The sequence below is a fragment of the Hippocampus bargibanti genome, linkage group LG07 (genome assembly GCF_051943395.1).
Source record: "Hippocampus bargibanti isolate YZ-2025 linkage group LG07, ASM5194339v1, whole genome shotgun sequence".
Lineage (NCBI taxonomy): Eukaryota > Metazoa > Chordata > Actinopteri > Syngnathiformes > Syngnathidae > Hippocampus > Hippocampus bargibanti.
The window spans coordinates 22,080,402-22,105,531 of NC_142740.1; the positions used below are offsets into that span (position 1 = coordinate 22,080,402).

At 40.9% G+C, this 25,130-nt stretch overlaps 1 long non-coding RNA gene across 2 annotated transcripts in view; it reads left to right on the top strand.

Moving 5' to 3' along the window:
* The first annotated feature begins 224 nt into the window (after window positions 1-224).
* Window positions 225-25,130, top strand: part of LOC148895815 (uncharacterized) — a 46,977-nt gene continuing 22,071 nt past the window's right edge. Inside the window, exons 1-3 of one of the 2 annotated variants that reach the window (XR_016115563.1) lie at window positions 225-301; window positions 1,982-2,058; window positions 9,261-9,541. This is a non-coding gene — a long non-coding RNA (uncharacterized LOC148895815). Of the gene's footprint in view, window positions 302-1,981; window positions 2,059-9,260; window positions 9,542-25,130 lie in introns of those variants that run through there. The other variant, XR_016115564.1, reaches the window with a different exon arrangement.

The window sequence follows — 25,130 nt, forward strand, 5'->3', positions numbered from 1 at the left end:
TTAAAAAAGGGATGTGCCGTAACTAAAATATTGAGAATAAATGTTATTTATTTTTTTGTTTATTTACTCTATGTAACTTCCGGTGTAACTGGCGTGTGTGTTTTTGTAAAAATCGTCTTCGATACTTTATTTATAATGTTTTGTCATTATCACTTCCACTTCCGTGTCATGTGTTTTGATAAACGAGAGCAAGGCGAGACAGACAGAACGAGAATGCTGTTAGAGAGAGACAGAAGCAGAGCAACGACAGTCGAAAGTCTACGTCAACGTTTATCTACTTTCGGTTAATAAGGTGCACACGGTACGTTATTAATTTCCTTCTTGACTGAATGTTTTGTCGAACTTATTGTAATGTTGTCGTTTCAATGTCCTTTGAGTTTTCACGGTGTTCAAGTGTTTCACAATAAACGTTATGACATCAGTACAAAGCGTCATCCTTGACCGGGGTATATACATCCGGGTTGAGTGAATGCTGGCGCGTGTGGCTGGCTGCTCACCCGCAGAAAAAAATATCATGTGACTGTAAAGTGTCCTTGAGAGTTTTGAAAGCGCTTATAAATGAAATGTGTTATTATTATTATTATTATTATTATTATTATTATTATTATTATTATTATTATTATTATACTTGCTCATTATCATTTTTTTACATTTGGAAATCAGGAAAGTTAATTGTGTTGATTTTAAAGTAAAAATGGATGTAACAACATTTTATTTTTGTTTGTTTGTACTTAACTTCATTTACTATACCTTTATTTATTGAAAATAAACATTGTTATCAGATCAGAATATCCTATCATCTTCTTTCTGATTGAATTGCATCATTCCAAATCCATTTTATATCCGCCACATTTACACCTTTGATGTGTAAGGAAAGTGCAGAACAGCAGGACCAGTCTGTCAAAAAAGTGGGAAATAAAAACTGTCCATTGGTCCTTTTTAACAGGGGTGCCAGGAAGCGAAAATAGTAATGTTCACATAAGGAAAGATATTGTTCCGTGAACATGGTTCCAGGCTTATGGTCAACTGAAAAACCTCATCAAGTCGTTGATGATAGATGGTGAATTATCTCAGTATATTTTGCTTTTGAAACACGACTAAGGCCAGGGTATTTTATTTTATTTTTTAAATACTCAAAGTTCACTCTCAAACCACAGACCGAATAAACAATTATTTAAAGCAACTCGTTAAAAGCACTCAATGAATAACAGTGTATTTTACAGAGCAGCGCTTGTTTTGCCGAGGCCAGAGACTTTTCCATCCTGGAATGTGTGTTTGTCTGGCAACATACATGCTAAAAATCAGCCCGTGGAAAACCTGATTGGGATTCCAAAATAAGTTTGGAAAAAAAAGTATCACACTCTGTAAAACTGTCTATACTGTTTTCTCTCTTTTTTTTTTAAACCAATTGGAACGCTCTTCATCCCCCCAATGTTTTGGATTGTATTGGATTGAATTGGATTTATCTTTATTAGTCTCGCAGTGGACACATTTACTTTTCACAGCATCATAGTTATGAAAGAAATATGAAAGGAAAGTAACATGTAGAAAAACAAAATACAGGAGCTGCTGGAAAGGCAGCCACTCTCACGGTGCCATCTTGAATTCAAAAGGGAAAAAAAACCTAAATAACAAATAATATGACAACACAAAGACACATTGAGTCATTCATTCTTAAGCACTTTTGGTACCCTCCTTGTCACATGAAGCAGTTCATGATGAAAGAAGAGAGATACAAGGCCTCATTTTTACCAGTGGATCACGGACGTCAGGTTGAAATGTGTACGTCTACTACAAGCTGAATGTCGAAAATAAAGCATTATTTTCCTGTTAAAATCTATTAAAATAATCTGCCCAAACTCTTTGAAATCACAGGATAACATAGTATATTCATGATAATTTTATTATTTATATATTTTTTTATTGCGACCACACAAGTTTTAACTCCAGCAACTATTCCATTGTTTTTTTTTTGCTGCAGTTTGTATACCAGATGCCTTTCCTGATGCAACCTACTAATTTCTTACTTCGTCTTGTGACCGCCTGTTGGATGTTGAGGTACGGGGCAGGAAATGAACCCAAGCCATCTGCATGAGAGATAGCAATAATTGTGTTTTTTTTGGTCATTTGAATTATTGCATGGGCAATTCAATTCACACTCAGCTGTATTTAACTGTTGTGTGCTACATAGAGAAATAGACCACATAAACACAGACAGACAGAAGCTCACGCACGCGCACGCACACACACACACGCACATACACACACACGCACACGCACATGCACACGCACGCGCACATGAGTCCGAAAAAATATCGATATAACCGGAACTATCGATATATCCGACCCTGTTTGCATGTAATTTTCTCCGTGCGTGCATAGAAATAGTATCGATATAACCGGGACTATCGATATATCCGATATCGATATAACGAGACTTTACTGTACATGTTTGTCAGGTACAATTGACTCTCCCTCTAATGACGTCATGAATTGACTCTTTTTCAGGGATTAATTAACAAATGTTTTCTTCCCCTAGAATTGTGTTAAACGACCACAGTAATGCAAATTTCCCCATTGTGGGACGAATAAAGGTTTCCTGATTCTGATTCCGAAAAATCATATTTATTCATAATACATGGAGAGCACCAACACAACCCGAAATGAAATAGCACCGTGACATCGACAGACCTCAAGCAGCTGTCTGTGATTTACACCAATTTTAGCAACGTGAACATCAGGAGAATGTAAAATGGCCACACTTCTGACTGAAGCCAATGTGTTCCGCATGTATCTAAATAAACCGCACCTGCTAGGAAGCACCTCTGGTAAAATAGGAGCACAGCACACATCATCAAATCTTTTGTGAGTAAATGTTTCTATTTCTGTTATTGGTGAGGGAGCTAACTAAAATAGAGACTAAAACTGACATTTTTTTTCATATGTTGACAGACAAGCTGGCTGTTTTAATTAAAAGCAAGAAATAATCATTGACGTGTTTACAGTATATTTGTAAATCAACATCACAGAGATGGCCATCTTTGTTTTCATGGCTGATATGAATACAATGTTATGGCAGGACCTTGCTCATTCCCAAACACACCAGTGTGCAGTTAAATGATCCTATCAACAACATTACTAATTAACCATGTAAGGACACAGGCTGAATGAGAACCAGCCGTTTTGGTGACCCTGCTGTGACCTTCTCCATACCCCAACTTGGCATCATGCTTCAATTGCCCTGAGGCGAGTCAGTAAACCCACGTCTCTCTTCACAGGCGAACAAGCAAAAGTTAAAATCCCATTGTGGCATGTGCTTGATTACCTACACGAGGTGATCTGAGACTGCGTTGTTTGACATAATAAAGAAAGTAGGAAGACTTAAACAACAATTGGTGGCTCCTTCACTTTGGTATTGTTTCTCTAATATAAAGACAAATGCCCAAAAACATGGCAAAAAGGACACATTTTGAAACTAGAATGACTCCATCATTGATAAACATACATATTTCTGTACCAACAAAGGTATAAAGACATCAACAGACACGTCTGTGTAAGCTCTCAGTCGTATAAGAATGGTTCATCAATGAAAAGGTGTTTTCAGCCGTCACCTGTACTTCTTTGAAGGTGTTGGATGTTTCGCTCCTTGTCCAAGAAGCTTTGTCAGCAAACTAAAGTCTTACTGGTAGTTTCGGCCCTATATATATCCCTACTGCCTAGTCGTGGCGGTGCCGGTCTCCGCTATGATTGGTCCCTGCTCTCAGGTTGGGGGCAGCAGAGGACTAATCCCTGTGGCTCCACTGATTGCTTCTATTGTCCTGACTGACGACTGGCCTGATTGCCCAATTTGCCCTGGTACCACCTCATCAGCATAACTAAGCCTATGTTGCCTAAGCATTCCATTGTACGAACGATCCAAATTGAACCTCACCCCACCATTACGGGTAAGGGAAGGATTTTGCTGTTTTATGAAAATACCTTCTTCTACTCCCCTTTCAAACGATCTGTTTTCTTTTGCTAAGATTTTAACCTCATTGTCATCAAATGAGTGGTTGCTAGCTTTTAGGTGCATATGTACTGCCGATTGAGGCCCACTAGTATTATTCCTGCGAGTCTTATTGTTTTTTTTTTTTGAGAATTTGTTTAGCATCTCCAATGTGTTGCTCTTTACAAGTTTCATTTTTAAAATGTGTTGAATAAACTACATTACTTTGTTTATCATTTGGCAGCCTTTTGATGCACTAATTTTTTCCTTAAAGTGTTTATCGGTTTGAAATAAGTAGGAATTTTGTGTTGCCAAAGGACTCTTTGTAGTTAAGGAACTGCTACTCCTCTCCATTTACGTCTGTGTAAGCTCTCAGTCGTACAGGAGTGGTCCATCGATGAGAAGGTTTCTTCAGCCGTCATCTGTACAAAAGTGAAGGTTTCGGACGTTTCGCCTCCTATCCAAGAGGCTTCGTCAGCGAACTAAAGTCTGACTGGTCGTATCGGCCCCATTTATATATCCCTAAATAGGGATCCCTAAATAAATCGGCCCCATTTATATATCCCTAAATAGGGATCCCTAAATAGGGATATATAAATGGGGCCGATACGACCAGTCAGACTTTAGTTCGCTGACGAAGCCTCTTGGATAGGAGGCGAAATGTCCGAAACCTTCACTTTTGTACAGATGACGGCTGAAGAAACCTTCTCATCGATGGACCACTCCTGTACGACTGAGAGCTTACACAGACGTATTGCTGCCAACTTTGGGAGAGACATCCTTCTGCTGGTACGTAACTTAGAAAAGGCCACCTTTAAATTAGCTGATTTAAAGAACCACCTCAGATTCAATCTTAGATGTAGACAGAGCCGGTTAATTCCTAAATGCTTGAAGCAAGCACCCCTGGAACCCGGATACTTAGCTGACAAAATGCAACAAAATTATACTAGGAAAATTCTAAATTTGCGAATTAGGAGACTTAACATAGAGATAAAAAACAAACAGTCAGAAATAGAAACTTATTATCAGCGATTACAAACTAATCTTACCCACAAAATCTATCAGGAAGTGTGTGAATTTACTAAATCCGGTTATATGAGGCACCACAGCAAAACCAAAGAGAGACAAAAGGGTAAATTTTAAAAATTACTTTTACTGAAACAATCTCAGCTACTGGTAAACACGCGTAAAATTAGGTATGAACAGTTTGCAAGGGAGAATTGGATCAAAAATTTGTCAGACAGAGATCTCTCAGAGACAGAAAAGGCGGTACTTACCAAAGGTTTAAATTTCTCAGTGACTCCTAAAACTATACCTACAATAGATTATATCACAGCTACTGAATCGGCTATTAAAAATAACAAACTTTCGTATGCAGAGGCAGATGATCTACGCATTAAAATATCAGCTCTTCTCAGTAGTGCCAAACTTCCTCCGTCCAACATAACATTAGAAGAAAGGCGTTAACTACTCTACAAAAAGACAAAAATATTACTATTTTGCCAGCAGACAAGGGCAGATGCACAGTGCTGCTCAACACATTGGATTATGAAGACAAAATAAATAGGTTAATCAGTGATTCTAACACGTATGAGCAACTAAAAAGGGACCCTTCCAATAGATACAAGAAAGAAATGATTGACTGTCTCCAAAAGCTAGAGAAAGGAAAACATATAGACAAACAGATGTATTTTAGATTATACCCGGGAGAGGCCACGCCATGTATCTATGGCCTGCCAAAAATACATAAAGAAGGGTTCCCCCTCCGACCCATTGTTTGTAGCATTGACTCCTCTACATACAATGTAGCCAAATATTTAAAAACTATTTTAGCTCCGTTGGTTGGTAACACAGAATACCACGTAGAGAACACCACAGGGTTTGTAGAGAGGATCAAAGACCTCATATTGGAACCTGAGGAAACTTTGGCATCATACGATGTGACTTCTCTCTTTACATCTGTCCCAACCCCAGCAGCAGTCTCAGTGGTGAGGACGAGGCTGCTGGCGGATGTTTCTTTGCATGAAAGAACCAAACTGAAACCGGATCACATCTGCCAATTATTAGAAATCTGCCTTAATACTACGTATTTTCAATTTCGGGAAAAATTTTATAAACAAATCCATGGTTGTGCTATGGGCTCACCAGTTTCACCCATAGTGGCTAATCTTTACATGGAAGAGATGGAGAAACAGGCCCTCACATCCTTCCCAGGGACCAAACCTAGACACTGGTTTAGATATGTGGACGATACTTTTGTCATAATTAAGAAACAAGAAATTCAATCCTTCACAGATCATCTCAACTCTGTAGACTTCAACATTAAATTTACTCGTGAGGACATTTAAGAGAACCAACTAGCTTTCTTGGATTGTAAAGTAATTATAAAAGAGGACAGAGCGCTAAAAACAGAAGTCTTTAGGAAGGCTACGCACACTGACCAATACTTACTTTTTGACTCTAACCACCCTTTACAACATAAACTAGGAGTTATCAGAACCCTCCAGCATAGGGCTAAACTAATACCTACTAGCACTGAAGGTAGAGAAAAGGAGTCAAAACACATCAGGAGAGCACTCACTAACTGTGGGTACCCTCAGTGGTCATTCAACAAATGTCAGAAAGAAAGAATAGCGAAGGAAACCAATAATTCTCAAGATTCTAAAAGGAGAGGAGTAGCAGTACCGTACATTGCAGGAGTTTCTGAAAAATTACAAAGAGTCCTTTGGCAACATAAAATTCCTACTTATTTCAAACCGATAAACACGTTAAGGCAAAAATTAGTGCATCCAAAAGATAGGCTACCAAATGTAAAACAAAGTAATGTAGTTCATTCCATACATTGTAAGAATGAAAATTGTAAAGAGCAGTACATTGGAGAGACTCAACAAATTCTCAAAAAAAGACTTTATCAACATCGCAGGGATAATACTAGTGGGCCTCAATCGGCAGTACATTTGCACCTAAAAGCTAGCAACCACTCATTTGACGACAATGAGGTTAAAATCTTAGCGAAAGAACATAGATGGTTTGAAAGGGGGGTAAAAGAGGCGATTCTTATAAAACAACAAAATCCTTCATTAAACCGGTCTGGTGGTGTGAGGTTCAATTTGGATCGTTCATACAATAGCCTGCTCAGGCAAAACAGGTTAGGCAACTTTCGCAATGCTGATGAGGATAGGCCAGTCGTTAGTCAGGAATGTAGGAACAATCAGTGGGGCCACAGGGAGGGGTCCCGCCCCCCCAACCTGAGAGTAGGGACCTATCATAGCTGTGTCCGGCGCCACTAGGACTGGACATTAGGGATATATAAATGGGGCCGATACGACCAGTCAGACTTTAGTTCGCTGACGAAGCCTCTTGGATAGGAGGCGAAACGTCCGAAACCTTCACTTTTGTACAGATGACGGCTGAAGAAACCTTCTCATCCTCTCCATTTAGTATCTTCAGAATTGTTGGTTTCATTCCCTGTTCACCACGTCTGGACAGTAGGGATATATATAGGGCCGAAACTACCAGTAAGACTTTAGTTTGCTGACAAAGCTTCTTGGAGAAGAAGCGAAACGTCCGACACCTTCAAAGAAGTACAGATGACGGCTGAAGAAACCTTTTCATCGACATCAACAGAGTCGAGCTACACTGCCTGATTACCAGCCCAGAAAAATACACTGTTCCATTTTTGTCAAATGGTTATCAAAATCAAATGGAAAACATACATGGAGCACATCTGCTTCATAGTCAAAAAGACCAGGGTGGAATTAGTACCTGGTTTCTCCACGTACTCCAACTCAGTGACGTGCAGTCAGGGGAGGCAGGTGAGGCCATGCCTCACCTGCCATCATGGAAATATCAAATGAAAAAATACATTAAACAGTTGTATTTATTAAGTGATTTGTACTTTAAAGTTCTTTTCCATTTAACTTCAACGTTTTTGAATTTTCACATTTACCGTTCAAAAATACTCAGTAGAGACGAGCGGTGAGGCAGCAGCCGGCTGAGCCTCACCATGGATTACGCAATGACTATGCTAACTGTGCTGGCTTGCTCTGCAGTGAGACCGCATTGCTGTCCCTCTGCGTATGGCTAATAAAGTGTTCAAACACTTTTAGTATATGAACTAAATTTCTATTTTTTTTATTCTTTTTTGCTATGCTACAGTTTATATAAAGAATGCTGACATAACATTTTAAACAAAACACGTTAACTGTTGCCAATCAAATGGTGAATAAGCTACTCTGTATAGTTCATGTTTGTAAATCTGACTGTGATGACGTCAGTGCCTCACCAGCCATGAACCTCACCGCACGTCACTGCTCCAACTTACATCACACACATGGAAGAGTTCAGAAAAAATAGTAGGGGGGCAATTTGGTGCTTAGTCTAATAGTCATGAAAATGGTTGTGTTCACTTAGAATTGGATAAAACATTCAATTTATCATTCATGTTGAGCACAAAAAATGAGCTCAGGGTCCTTTTTAATTTGAATTTATATGATCAAAGGGGACTGGGGTTAAAGGTTACCGAATTACATTGTGTATGCTCTGTCTCACTGTTAAAAGGTAGCTGTCTGCATATTTCTAGCTCTCTTCAAAAAATAAAGCACCACTAACCACACTAAAGTCACTACTGTATATGAATTTTAAGATTAACACATTATTGTCCACACACATGGTTCCCCTCACTGACTGTAGCCTGATTTACAATGCAATTCAAAGTTCATCCTTAGATGATCTGTCAAGAACATAGATGATGGGAATATTTACGTTAAGTCCCCCTCGGCATGAACCGGAGAAAGGAGGTGATTTTTTTCTCTTAATTTGTCTGTGGTACATTTCCCAAACTGTCGACACATTCTTCCTTTGGCCCCTCCTCCCGCATCACCTCCTTCTTTGGCCCTACAGGGTCGATGTGTTATGAGAAACTATTCACTGGGAAGTGTCACATCTGCATAGGGTTTGGGGGGGACAGTGACTGAGTGCACAAGGATGTGGGAGTGGGGGTTTCTAGGAGTGAGAAGATCTGTAATTTAATCAGAAACTCTGGAGAGCACTGTTATGCTCACTCCCTGGAATCAGGGAGGATTTTGATTTAATTCCAAATTGGGGAAGGGAGGAAGACAGAAGGAAAACGATAGTACTGATGCCACACACAAGTGACTGAATAAAAAAAAAAAACTCAGGTGGGTCTGTGTCGCAAGAAAATTACATAATGTATATTGATTTGTTGTATGTACAGTATGGCTGTATACATGTAATAAGCAGCATTTTTTCACAGCCTTGCTTTGTTCAGCGGAGAGGTCGGTGCCGAATGGAATCATGGCTTGATGGACCGACAATGAGACTGAAGGAGCGTCAGTACTGAGTGCCATTGCGTACAGTATGTAGAACTGGGAGTTGCAGCTTGGAATTGGAGCGGATTTATGTGGCGCAGGAAATATGAGACAATCTATTTTTTGTCAATGGTTGCCACAGCTTCATATTTGTTGATGAAAAGGTTTTTTCAGCCGTCATCTGTACTTCTTCGAAGGCGTCGGACGTTTCGCTCCTTATCCAAGATGCTTCTTCAGCGAAAAAGTCTTGCTGCTTGAAGAAGCATCTTGGATAAGAAGCGAAAATGTCCGACACCTTCAAAGAAGTACAGATGACGGCTGAAGAAACCTTTTCATCGATGTACCACTCATGTACGACTGAGAGCTTACACAGACGTTAAAAATGAAATTTATTATTATTATGATTGTCTACTCTTTCATCTATAAGTGTGTCATATAACAAAGAGAATACAGAAAAAAATGTGAAGATTGAATGACGGTCAGTGTCTGATGTGTTGTATTACATGTATTTTTTTATTTTATTTGCTTCAAGTATCTGCCTTTACAGGGGCTTTATATTTTGTTCTTATACTTAGTCCTTTCATAACTTTGCTGCTGTGAATTGGGAATTTCTCCATCGTGAGACCAATAAAGGGTTTCTTATCATTACTCCAAACCAAGAACTACACATGTTCCTCTTCAATCTTTGGAGGATCTGCTGTAATAACTGTGACCTAAGTCCTCTGCAACCATTGTACTTTTTACTTTTACTTTTTACTTTTTACAGTCTGAAAGATGGATGAATGAATGAAATGTTGAGGTTCTTCAATCATCAACCTTTGCAAGCAATTTTAAAAGTAATTTTCACTTGATCATGAGAACTTTGGCGATTTCTACTTCAATGGATAATAGCAAACCAGAGCTATTGGATCAATTTTTGCAAAGAAGAAAGGCTATGCCAAAGGATGTAATTGTGAGGGCCCTATTTTTTTCATTGCAATTCAATCTGGTTCCACTTCTTACACGTGCAAAGCAGATTTTGTCTAAATGAGGCTAAGGGATGAAAGAAAGTAAGGCAAATGACTCTAATTTTACAGCAGCAATGAGAACATTAATACATTGAACACGCAAAAAACTTTGTCATCTTTGTTTTGTTTGCAATAATCACTAGACAATGCAGCGTTTTTATCAAACGTCCGACTCAAAAATGTTGTATACTTTTTCATCCAGCTCCTATATTACATCTTGATGGATTAGTTCATTGTATTTCATTTCTGGCAGCTGCGTGTTTTACATTTATTCATCCATCCTTCCACCTAACTACTGTATCTATTTTGTAGCTCGGTGATTACCACTCCCAACAATTGTGTTGTGTGAGATCATCCATTCAACTATGCCAATTAAGTATAGTGAAGGACAAAAACAGCCCAATAATCGTTCACAATTGACCAACATATTCACGTATTACAAAGCAGTTCGATAAGTGGTGTGCCATGATTTTTTTCCCAATGTGAAATATGTGTCTTGGATTAATAACGTTTGGGAAACACTGTCCAGGGTGAGATTGCCTGATAACCAAATCAATGTGTCTCTCGCCGACTGCCCAAAGACTTGGGTGAGAAGTGGGGGTATACTGGATTGGTTACGAGTCAATTAAATCCTGCGCAGAACATGACAACTATACCCAAATGAGATTTAAACCCACAACTCTCAACAGTAAGTGCCCAAATCTACAACTTAACAAAATCTTAAACATTACCGTAATTATAAGTTACGCAAGTCACAGTATGACATATGTTTAATAAAAATGTAAATTAAAGTGCAAAAATGTAAAACATTGGATCAACTCAGTTCCCTCTGTGTTACATGTGATGTTTTTTTTTTCTCATGCCTCTGCATGTTTAAATAAGTTATTCAAACTTAAGTACGTATAAAGAGAATCTTTGCTATCTTTGATCTAGCTACATGCTGCAAAACTCAAATCATAGATTCACAAAGTGCTTCGTTTTGTGAACTTGTACACACATTTTAGAACAAATGTTGCAATATGAATTGAGTGATGTTTTGTTTTGCTCTTTTTCCCTTCCCATTTACTTTCCTAGTGCACTGACTCTGGGGCATTGATAATGTGTTGCAAAAGTGTCTGCACCTCCCCTAAAAAGAGATATGTGTGTATTGGTCTTGTTGGAAATGATTAAAAGGGGATTTGTGCTGGGGGAGGTTTTGGGTATGCTATCACAGTGTTTGATTTAATACCTAAAGCTTCTGCGGTGGGGGCTCTGTTGCTGCTGTGATAAAATCATAAATCCCATTTGGTCCAGCACCCACCAAGGTAAAATGCAAAGACCAATTACATATCTTAGAAAGGCAGCATTATACAGTAAAGTCTCGTTATATCGATATTCAAGGGAGGCCGAAAAAATATCGATATAACCGGGACTATCGATATATCCGACCCTGTTTGCATGTAATTTTCTCCGTGCGTGCATAGAAATAGTATCGATATAACCGGGACTATCGATATATCCGATATCGATATAACGAGACTTTACTGTATTACATTTTGAAGTGATACATTTTAACGTTAATTCTCTTAAATGAGTGTAGCACTGTGTGAGTGCACACCAAATCCTGACACATTGCAAACTACTCCACGGAACGGACAAAGGCAAAAGAGAAACACTTTCCATGACTTCCAAAACATTTAAAAGACAACCGACACCATTTTTTTTTGTTTCCTAATTGACATCAGAAAAACATTTTATAGCTTCTTAAATACCCAAAACAAGCATGTTGATATTTTTATTTCAACGCAAAACACCAATAAAAATGACTTAAAGTTGCCCATAACTGCCACTAATGAGCTCAAAACTGGAGACATACAGAAAGTCCTGCCCCCATGTTCGTGACGTCACATTGGAAACCTGGGTGAATTCGTCAATCCTGGCCCACCCATAAACTGCCTTGCTCCAGAATCAAAACAATGGCTTCAGAGAGTTCAGATTCGGAGATGTTTTCTTTTTACTCATCCAGTTATGAATATGATTCAAATAGTTCTGAAGAGGAAAGCATAAGTGGTTTGCAATCGATTAAAGAAGTCATTCCATATCAATTTGAGCCGGATGCAAGCGATGAAACCGGTAAAGGAGACGACATATGAAGCATAAATGAAGCTCCGTGAATTAGCAATATAGCATCAACTTTGGTGATATGTGGCATATAAGGGCATGAATAACAAATAATAAGTTACAGGATGTCAACATCAATGTAGATTGTTTAATGGTTGTGCATGCAAAAAGCTCCATTTTACTTATGTACGTCCCCAAAAATTATTTACGAGCTGGATGATCAGCCTCAAGAGGAGCATAAATAACACGAGAGGATGACAGCGGTTATCCAAGCGGCGAATCGTTAACTCCAGTTAGCTCCTCGTTCACGTCACTTCCGTCATCATCATCAACTCGAAAACAAGTCTGTGAATATTCAGCGCAAATTTTTAAAAGTCAAATATAGCTATATGCCGTGGATTTTTGTAAAATGCGGTCAGTAGAAGTAATTAGAAGTCTCTCATCTCATCTCATTTTCCGTACCACTTATTCCTCATTAGGGTCGCGGGGGTTGCTGGAGCCTATCTCAGCTGTCTTCGGGCCCGAGGCGGGGGACACCCTGAATAATAATAATATAATATAATAATAATAATAATAATAATAATGTAATTAGAAGTGATTTTACAAATTATGGATGCAACTTGTCGGGAGGTGTCTGATGTCCTTTAAACATTGTGCAACAGACACAACGTTGTATGAATTCACTTAAGGCCAAACATAAACTGACCATCTCTTGGAAACATCAGAAAGAAGGAACAGGAGAAACTCGAAAAATACCAAGGGCTCAGACAGGGAGAGCCTGGAAAGTAAAGGTGACAGTCATGGCTGTGGTGGTCCGAGCACCGGGGGCAGTGAGCCTCAAACTCGACGAGTGGTTGCAACAGATCCCGGGAACAACATCGGATATGTCGGTCCAGAAAAGCGCAGTGCTGGGAACAGCAGGGCTACGGTGACGTACCCTCAAGCTTCCTGGCCTCTGGTTGAGGACCCAAGCTAGAATGGGGGATGGACACCACCCTAGGGGGGTGACACCAGGATTTATTATTTTTTTTTTTTCATATTATCAATACATTTTTGGTATTGGTCAGATTGCTTTGGTTATGTTACAGTCGACAAATTAATGTCTTTCCACAGGGAGCATCAGTATTCAGGATTTTGGTTTCTTCTCCCTAACTCGTGGCAGCTTGAAACAATGTTAACCTTTCATGTATATGAGTATCTATACAGTATGACAAGAAAAGGAACATTGGCTTTACTCGCAGAGCTTCTTAATTGGGTTCAACTAAGTTATTTAAATTGAACTAGCCGTAAATTCAGCAACAAGGACTCATGTTGTAATCAATGTTATTTATTGTTTTGGGGGTCATTTACATCTCGGATGACGTTGAAGGGCCTTGTCCGTATGGCGCACGGTCCATTACGCATTTAGAAAATTAAAACAAAGCTCTCAGAGTTAAAGTCCGTCAGCTAATTATTTGTGAAACATGGCTTGTTTTTCATGTTCCCCATCTTCTGCGATAAGAATGAGAAAGTTTTAATGTTCTTTGTGTTTAGGCAGGTTTTTAGACGAGCATCAAAGCTAAGCTTCTAAATTCAAACAATGACAGCCCCTGAAGTCTCAGTAAACAGAGAAGAAGGCCTCATTATCACCTCTGTCAATATTCATATGACATATTTCAGTATGGATGGTTACATCCCCAGTTCAGAAGTTCTTAATACAAAGCTAGATTTTTTTTAAAACAATACTTTGTTTGAAGGTCCTTAATTGCTTAGTGCATTGCAGTTCATCACTGCTGTTTTCGGACTATTAGGCAATCTGTCACTCCACGATATTTTGACCACGGTCAATTTGAGAAATTTTGGCTCTCCACTGTCCAATTTAATTAAAATGTACATTGGCCGTATTTAATGTAACACTGTATCTGCATTTTACGGTGACTGGGCAAAGAGCTTTACAAAGCTTCACTTGTTAACAAACTTCATCTATTGAACTGTAAAGCACACTCCAGTGATATACAGTTACACACGTTCAATTTATTCAAGATGGCTCCCCCCTGTGTGGCTGCCTCCACAGCAGCTCTTTCCCTTTCTTGTCTACTTTTTCACTTTTTTACTTTTCCGTTTTTGCTTTGCCTAATTTCGTTCCATAAACCTACGGAGAGGAGATGAGCATCTTTTCTTTTGCTCATCGCCGTTATTTTTTACTTTTTCACCGCTCCTGTGAACGGGGAATCCACGCGCACGCGGAATCCCATTGTTTACAGTCGAGACCAGCTACTGGTCTCGACTGTAAACTGTGTAGCGTGGTGGGCTAATAGCGGACTAGCGGCCGCCGCACCAGACATCCCCGATGAACTGAAGAGGAGGAAACGAGGATGTTGGGCCGGGAAAGATCGCCGCAAAAGAACGAGGAAATACCGACACGTTCTCCCGTCCGTCATCATGGGGAATGTGAGATCGCTCCCGAATAAAATGGACGAGCTGGCGGCGCTAACGCGGCACCAGAGGGAGTACCGGGAAGCCAGCTTGCTACTCGTCACGGAGACATGGCTTTCGGCAATCACTCCGGACGCCCATGCAGAGTTGGAGGGCTTCCAACTCGTACGAGCGGACAGAAATGAAGGCAGCGGTAAGCAGAAAGGAGGGGGGATTGCTGTATTTGTGAATGACAAATGGTGCAACCCTGGGCACATCACGGTGAAGGAAAAACTTTGCACTCGCGACATCGAGCTGCTAGCCGTTAGCCTCCGGCCGCATTACCTGCCACGGTAATTCTCACACGTCATAGCCGTGACGACGTAAATTCCCCCTACGGCAAATGGCGGCGCTGCCTCCGATGCCCTCATATCTGTTGTAAACAAACTGCAAACCCAGTCCCCCAACGCCTTGTTTATCATCTCAGGGGACTTCAATCACATTTCCCTGAAATTCTCCCTCCCAACATTCACACAGTATGTAACTTGTGCCACCAGAGACAATAACATATTGGACCTATTTTATTCAAACGCCAAGGATGCACACAAACCCTCCCCCCTCCACCCTCTCGGAAGAGCAGACCACAATATGGTTTATCTCCAGCCTGTGTACAAACCCCTTGTCCAGAGGCAACCAGCTGTGACCCGCACGATCAAAAGATGGTCCACAGAAGCTGAAGAAGCTCAGCGGGACTGTTTTGATTCAACCAGGTGGGAGCTCTTTACTGAGATTCATGGGGAGGACATTGACTCACTCACCAACACCATCACAGACTACATAAACTTTTGTGAACAAAACACCGGACCCACCAGGACTGTGCGGTGTTTTGCCAACAACAAACCATGGATTAATCCCGACATAAAAGTCCTCCTGAAGGAGAAGAAAAGGGCTTTTGTGTCGGGCAACAGAGAGGAACTGAAGGCCGTGCAGATCCAACTGAGGAGGAAGATCAGACAGGGGAAGAAGGCCTACAGGATGAAAATGGAGGAGCAGCTGCAAGCCAGCAATGTCGCTGGTGTCTGGAAGGGCCTGAAAAACATCTCAGGCCACAAAAGCCCAGTGACATTGAACGAAAAAGACAAGGACTGGGCAGATGAACTCAACCGCTTTTTCAATCGGTTTGACAAGACGCCAGCCGCCCCCGGCCCACCGTCAACTTCACCTGTAGCTGCACCTGCACCAACTCTCACTGTGGCCTTACCCTCCCTGCCCCCTCTCACGACCAGCTTTCCACAACCAACATCTGCCCTCCCAACCGTTGCCACACCCTCAGCCGCCACTCTGCCTCCTGGTCCCTGCCTGTCTGTCACAACTGCGCAGGTGAGGAACCAACTGAGGAGGATGCAGGTGAGGAAGGCAGCAGGTCCGGATGATATCAGTTCCCGACTCCTCAAGACCTGCTCCGACCAGCTGTGTGTCATTGTCCAGCACTTGTTCAACCTGAGCCTGAAGCTGGGCAGAGTTCCACAGCTGTGGAAAACGTCATGCCTGGTCCCAGTGCCCAAGATTGCCAAGCCCAAAGAGCTCAACAGCTACAGACCGGTGGCGCTGACGTCTCACCTGATGAAGACGCTGGAGAGACTCGTCCTCGCCCACCTGTGACCGCTGGCAAGCTCATCGCTGGACCCGCTACAGTTTGCCTACCAGCCCAGCATCGGTGTGGAGGATGCCATCATATACCTCCTCCATACGGCGTTGCTGCACCTGGAGAATGCTGGGAGCACGGTGAGGATCACATTCTTCGATTTCTCCAGTGCCTTCAACACCATCCAGCCAAGTCTACTGGGGGACAAGCTGCGGCATGCCGGAGTCGACCATCACCTCACATCCTGGATTACAGATTACCTCACAAACAGGCCACAGTACGTGAGAGTAAAGAACTGTGAGTCGGGCAGGCTTCTCTGCAGCACCGGAGCGCCGCAGGGAACAGTCCTGGCTCCATTCCTCTTCACCCTCTACACCTTGGACTTCAATTACAACACCTCAACCTGCCACCTTCAGAAGTTCTCTGACGACTCAGCTATTGTCGGCATCATTACAGAGGGAGACGATAGGGAGTACAGGGGACTGACAAAGGACTTTGTGGACTGGTGCCAGCAGAATCACCTCCAGATCAACACCGGGAAAACCAAGGAGCTGGTGGTGGACTTCTGCAGGAAACAATCCTCACCTGCACCATTGAACATCCAGGGTTCGGACATTGAGAGGGTGACCTCCTACAAGTACCTGGGTGTTACTCTCAACAATAAACTGGACTGGACAACAAACACGGATGCCCTAATCAAAAAGGGACAGAGTCGCCTCTTCCTCCTCAGGAAACTGAGGTCTTTTGGAGTTCAGGGGTCACTCCTAAAGACTTTCTATGACTCTGTGGTGGCATCAGCCATCCACTATGGCATTGTCTGCTGGTCAGGCAGCATCACCACCCGGGACAGAAAAAGACTGGAGCGCTTTGTCAAGCGGGCCAGTTCTGTCGTGGGCTGCTCGCTGGACTCTCTAGAGGAGGTGGGCAACAGACGGACGCGAGCTAAACTAAAAGCTATGACGGACAGCCCCTCCCCCCCCCTCCTGCCCATCCTGACAGCTCTGGGTAGCTCCTTTAGCCAGAGACTATTACACCCGCGCTGCAAGAAGGAGAGGTACCGCCGCTCGTTCCTACCGACTGCTGTCAGGCTTCACAACTCCCAATGATCACATGTGAAAAAAAAACAAAAAACTGGACACTTGTAAATATGGGTTGTTGCAACATATCTAAATGCATTTCGTGATTCTGCACTATGCACAGTCTTGTTTATAGAACGGTTTTTGCACATCTACATTTGCACAGTATACAGTTGACATTTTTATTTTGTTATGCTTAGAATATCTTGTTTTCTATCCTTTCACTCCCACCCCAACCCCATCCCTCTTCAATTGCTGCTGTGGACTGCAAATTTCCCCATTGCGGGACGAATAAAGGTATTCTGATTCTGATTCTGATTTATTGGTGCCTGCCCGCAGCATTTTTTTACTCCTAAAATGCCCAAAATAGAAATGGGAAGTCCCATTGTGACAGATGGTCTGTGTACTGATCAGCGATGAAAATGGTGGTGGAAAATGTATTCATTTATTCATTTTTAATCTTGTGATTTGTCAGCAAAAGGGGCCAGTGAGGAACTGACAGACCTTTCTAAAGTAATTCTCTCCTCATCTCATCTCATCTCATCTCATCTCTCTCATCTCATCTTTCCGTACCGCTTATTCCTCATTAGGGTCGCGGTAATGCCCTCGTTTAAACTTAAATATGATAAATCATAACATCACGATTATCACTTTCTTTATGTCCGATCTAGATGAGTGAAAAGGTTAATCGACTGTACAATGAGGTATGAAGATTTTATAGACCTATAGACTTACAGTATAGACAGCAGGTTAACATAATTTACTTACAGTTTGTTTTTTCCAGTGCCATCCGCCAATCTTTAGTTTTATTAAAAGCCAGGTGCATATGTAGTCAGGTCAGATTTGTTGAACTCAAAAATCACAAACACATACTGTGTAAATACACACACACTCTTTATCCCTCCATATCATTTTTATGGCAGGTGTAAAATATCACCAACTCATATCATCACCACCTCCAATGACTTAAGTTTCAATCGCCTTCCTTCTCATTAATCACCATTGGGATGGTTGAATACAGTCAACACTCCCAGTGATTAGACAGTGTAAACACTACACAGAGAGGGAAATGAGCATAGGAAAAAAATGCAGACTGCCAGTTAAGCTATTTAATTGCTGCAGCTGGCTGTATGGACATTTCCAACCAATCATCCAGGCTGTAGGTCTAATTTGTACAAAGACAACAACTTAAGACAGATATCGAGCGAGTGAATTGTCAGTGGAACAAGGGCAATTGCACTCGACTGTGATTTAGGAGGCTCAGTGCTAATAACGATTGTCAAATTGGGGATTCCTAAATCTCTTTTATGTTTTTTAAACCCTGCAAACAAAGAGTTTGGAACATTGTAATTGGTAGACTATTTCATTGCGCTTACCACCAAGGAGGTGTCATGCACCCATGTAAAGTGGCTTGATTCTTCAATGCCTGTGCCAAACATGTTAATCTCCTTTGTTTTTGTCCTTGACTTTGAAAGTTTATATGTAAGTATATAGCAAGAAGGATGCTGAGTCTTGCTCTTCCAAGCAGGAGACCGAAAGGAAGACCTAGGAGGAGGTTTATGGATGTTGTCATAGAGGACATGAAGGTAGCTGGTTTGAGAGACGTGGATGCACAAAACCGTGTTAGATGGAGGACACTGATTCGCTGTGGCAACCCCTGAAGGGAAAAGCCGAACGGAAAAGAAGAGGTCAAGTCAAACATTTCACAAAATATCCCTCGATATACAAAATATATTTGTAAGATCTGGTTATACATACATGGCTACTCATGGATTTCATTAATTGCGGCAGGGCTCGGTTTGTATGCTCCGCAAATAGTGAGGGCTACAGTGGTTCTTTTTGTGGCAAGAATGTAGAAACTTAGTTTGTTGCGAGAAATAAAACTGACTGCAATTATTTTTGTGAATGAAACTGTTGGTTTAAGCAAGCAAAAAATATTAGTGTAAATGTTATATTGCCAGAGTTTGGTCATTGACACCACACAGGAAGCTCAACCAGACTATTAAAATTGGAATGGTGTGACCCACTGCAAAATGACCTACTCTGTACTCAGAAACGGTTCTCAAACTCTAATAAATGTTCACCCTCTACACCTAATGTTTTATACATATTCGGTGAAGATTGCATTCCCAGATAAAAACCAAAAATTGTTACTTAATGGACAGGTGTAATTCCAAAGTCTAGCATGAAATATGAACAGTTGTAGTTGTAGTGTAGATTGTACTGAATATGCCTCCAAAATGACACTCAGTCTATTTCTATATTGTCAACTCCAACATGAATGGTTTATTGGTTGTTTTTGCCTTGATTTAAAAGAAGAGGTTGTAAAACATGAGCTGTTTCCGAACATTCAAGACTTTTTCAGGACAACCCATAAAAAAGCTGAAAATAAAAGCTTTATGTTCGAATATACTCCTGGGTAATTGAATCAAACACTTCCTGAAAAGAGCACTTGTGTCAGCCTGAAAGACAATTAAATGTGACAGGCCCAAAGTTCAGGAACATTTTGTCCTTTTCTGCCTTTTGTCAATCGAAAGGCTCACTTGAAAGCAGACCAATGGGGGTATTCATGGTAGGCCAAAAACAAACAAGTCATATCCTTCACAGGTATTGTCACCATGCAAAATATAAAATGTCATACTATATGATTGATCATGGTTTTATTGAAGATTAGACAATATCGGAGTCAAACAGCACTTTCTTGATTGGCGGATAGCCATATTGTGATCTTTTGATCTCACTATAGCGGATGCGAAACCACAAAGAGGGTGAAAAGGAAGGTGAAAGAGAAAGAAAAATAAAAGTATATTAGGATGGACAAAATGACATCGTGCAAAGGTCGAAAGGTCCACTTGTAGTCACAAAATCTGAGAGAGTGCTTTTGAAATGTGTCGTGTGCTCTTGTGTGACTCTGGTCTCCCGAGATTAGTGTTCAGACGACATCTCAAATGGACCCCTCCAGCCCCCTCCACCCCAAACGAAACACAGAGAAACTATCCCAGGCCATAAACATTTTTTTTGGCCTCCATAAACGGAATAAATACTGAGCAACATGCAGATCCTGCTCTTTGATTTTGACTTTTTAGACTCCCACATGGGAAAATTATTCATGCACTTATACAGGCTCCCATAACTAACATTTTATGAAACTTGTTTGATATGAGTTAAAAGCGCCTGAAGAAGAAAACACATATTGTTTTATCGATTAGTAGTGATGTATGCACCCATGCTCTCACCAGAGTGCATTTTAGTTCAGTGAAATACTCAAGCAGTGCAATTCCACACAGACATTGTTTGGAATTGTAAACCTATTTAGTTCAACTATCAAAAGAAACACGAGACAATGAACAAAGGACAATGGTGGAGGACAGCCAGAATTTTCATGCCAAATCGGCTAGATGTTGAATTGACTGTCTTAAACCTGCCTGGTGACTGGTGAAGGTCCAGCCCAAAATGTTAGCCACCTCTCAACCCAAAGTAAGGTTGGATAGGCTCTGTCTCACGAGAAACCCAGACAAGATCAGTGCTGTAGAAAACAGATGCATGGCCAGCTTTATTTACTGATGATGCCAAAAGAAATGTTAAATAATTCTGTGTTTTCTGGATATTGGATGGGAGAAAGGTGTGCATTTCTTCCCATCCAAAACCGTAGAGACGGGCGACCACTAATTGTCTCTGAGAAGGTGATTGTAACCACCTGGGAATGGCCAATTGCCGCTGGGACCTGATTGGCCAGAAGCTCAAGTGAAACACCTTTAAAACCAGACTGAGGAAGTCACTTCGAGGAGGAAGAAGAGGGAGGAAGGACAGCTTGGAGAGCAGTGTTACCTGTGGTCTGCCGAAAACTGACATCCATGGTGACTTCAAATAAATAAAACTCACAATACCCTTCTTGCATCTGGCTGAGTGAACTTTTATCATCTTTCCACCTGCTTGCTGTCTCGCCGCATAACATTTACTTTTTTCTTTACAGTGATATTGAAAAAAATGTCTGTCAAAGTTTTACCAGAAGAGACTGCAATGAAAGGCCTCGGAAAGACAGATTATTGCCATGACTACAAATCCACAATTACGTCAGTGCCAACGTCTGTTGTGACATGTTGAATATTTTGACATTGCTTTCATTGCATTACTCCCCCACTCGTCCACTCTTCTCCATTTACAGAGGCATCAAAGGCATTTCACAGTACCTCTGAGGTAGGAATATGAGTCAAACAAATTGTTGTGACTCAAAGCCAGCAGATAAATTCCAGATAGTCTTTCAATTTGTTTTTATTTTGAACTTAATGAGTCTTAGCGTCAGACTATATTTCTAATTGGGACCCAAAACCGGTTTGTGTCAATCAATGGTGTTGGAATTAGTTTCTATACACATCCTAAAAAAATCCAATGTTATATCATTTTTACTTATTTTTATCTTTTAGTAAGTCTATATATGTATGTAGTATTATTATTCCCATTCTCCAAGGTCTAAATTAGCTAAATATACCAGTTATTGTGATCTTGGACCTTGGCCATGCCTGCCTCAAGAGCCATGTAATTTTATTGTTGACGTTTTTAAAAAAAATGATGCAATATTTGGGATACTATGTCCTTATTTTCATTGTAGCTTTCCAGAGGTTGATGCTATAGCATTGAAGGTGGTACCAAATGAAAGCTAATAAAATTTTCTTGCATATTGTAGTAAAAACATGAACACCTGTATTAATTTTATTTTTATATTTTTTTTTGTTCATTTGACTTAGACGCGAGAGTGGCTGCCTTTCCAGCAGCTTGTCTATTTTGTTTTTCTGCTTTCATTCCTTTCATCACTTCAATTAATTTTGATACCACAGCAAGCAACAGTGGAATTAACAAGGGTGCAGCGAAGCTTATTGAAGAAAAACTAGGCAAAAAGGTATTCTACCTCACTTGTCGCCATCACATATCAGAGGTAATAATTGGAAGTGTATGGGAGGCTATGTCTGCCAAGGTCAAGAGTCCTGACAACCCAATGTTCAGCAATGTGAAAGAGAAGTGGGACAAGTTGATCAAGGACTGCCCAAGAGTTCTGGGCCTAGTTGAACAAGACTTGAAACAGACGAAGACAAGCACAATTGCAGTCTTAAGCAATTTCCTTGAGGAAGCAAGTCCGAGGGCAGATTACAGAGAGGTGCTTGGTGAGGAACCTCCTCGAGGTATCCACTGGGCCAAGCCAGGTTCCATTCACCAAGCCCGCTGGATGGGCAGGATCATTTACTGTATAAAGATGCTTTCCAAAGGAACTAAAATACAACACGGACGCTATCTTCAAGCTGGAGAGGATGAACAAGTTCCTGGCCTTAGTCTACACCAGCCACTGGCTGACCACCACATCTGCAGTTGATGCACCTATCAATGACCTCCATCTTATGAAGAACATGCTGCAATACAAGCAGTATGACTATGAACTGGCAAACTCTGTTCTCAAGAAAATGAATAACCACCGCTGGTATCTGACCCAGGAACTAGTGCCATTCACGTTGTTCAGTTCACATGCCAGCATGGCCAAGTCTGCAAAAGAGAAGCTCGCAGTCATGCTGTCAGAAACAAAGAAACCTGAGAGTTACAGGAAAGGCAAGCCAGTGTTTCCTGTCATCAAGGTAGCTACAGTTCTCACAGACCTGGTAGGGCCAGAGTCTCACTTTCTGTTTGATGGTCTTCGAGTGAAATGTGACTGGCCTACTACCCCTGCTGACACCTGGGAAGACAATGCCAGCTACAGGAATGCACATAGGTTTGTGAGGTCAGTGAAAGTGACCAATAATGTGGCTGAGAGAGGTGTGAAACTAATGAGTGACTTTGCAAAGAAGCAAAGAAGCTGCTTACTACAAGTTGTGCAGTACCACAGAAAACAAATTGACAGTTTCAAAAAAACCACATTGACCAAGTGATAATACGTGTATTAGTAACATCCTAACATCCCAGTGCTATCATACTACCAAACTGATTTTTGGGAGTGTCCCAGCTGTTTGTGCATTAAAATTAGGTACAATTTACACAGGTGTTCATGTGTTTTATTGTGCTTACCACCATATTCAAGAACATTTTATTAGCCTTCATTTGGTACCACTTTAAATGCTATAGCATCAACCTCTGGAAAGCTACAATGAAAATAAGCACATATTTTCCCAAATTTTGCAGCGTTTTTGAAAAATGTCAACAATAAAATTACATGGCTCTTGATGCAGGCATAGCCAAGGTCCAAGATCACAATAACTGGTATATTTAGCTAATTTAGAACTCAGAGAATGGGAATAATATCAGTTTCCAGGTTTGAAGAAAGAGGTCAATTTTGTATAAAATATTATTTATTTCTTAGGCAGCAGAGCAATAGGTATACTATTGCTCTGCTGCCTAAGAAATAAATAATATTTCATACATCACCTTGCTTCCTGCTGATTAAATATTACCACCAACACCAGCGAAGCACAGAACCAGGAGAAGAACATCAATTTTAACCCAATAAATGGAAAAAAAGAACCTTTGCAGACTTTGAAGGAGAGCAAACCAAAGCATTGGTTTCATTTCAAAGCATTGGTAATATATATTGACTGCTGATCATAAATCTTTGCCAGTTTATAAAAGATCAATATTGAAATGTGACCTGTGAGGCAGTGACACTAAATCGCTGACATTGTTATGGGAGCCAAATACGTTGCAATCCTTTCGTGATAAGCAGAAGTCCTAGGCGAGTGCATGACAGTAGTCTAGAACCACAAAAATTATGACCAGGGAAAAAACATGACTCAACACAACGTAAGCAACAGTTCCCAAGCGATGTTTTTCAAATTATGTATTCTAAACCATCGCACTCCCTTTGGTCTAGGCGGGACTTTGTTCAGCTGTGTAGAGCGCCACCAGACCTGCTGACAGAGACCAAGTGCACATTGCGATTGGGAGATTCTGGTTTCATGTGGTATACTATCAAACTTGTGCCAAGTCCCATAAACTATTTTGCACTATGTTTCACCCTCAGCTTTTGCTGTGAAATACTTCACAAGGGACAATTACAAACTTGTTACGGCTGTGTGCATAAGGGGGTTGTTAGAAGTCAGCTTTCATGATGATGATATCTTGTGATTGCTTTCGACACCAGTGGGATGTGACAGAAACTGAGGAAAGTTGTGATGTCTGTCACCAGTACAGTATCATATGATTTCAAGATGCAAAGCCTGGCATACAAGCGTGGATAAACTGACTGCATTGAAAGTACCACCATGTTTAAAGTGTTCTCTCCTCACTTGAGCTTCAATGCAACTCATAAAGTGTACAACGAGGTCACACAGGGTAATCTAATCACTCACTTATCATATTTCCTGTCCAGAGGTTCATGCACAGATTATTGATTCATGTGTGAAAAGCAGAAAATCAATGTTTATACTGCCTGTTGACATTATCCTAAGTGCATTAAGGTACGAAATGACCTCTCACAAGGATGAGATAATCGTTGTACATGTTACAGAGATGTTTCCCTAAGCCAAGACACTTCCTGGCAGTGGTCTGCAGGTCCTAAACGCTACCAGTGCTCATTATATTATCAGCCATAATTGGTCTTTAACTGATGCTTCCCTT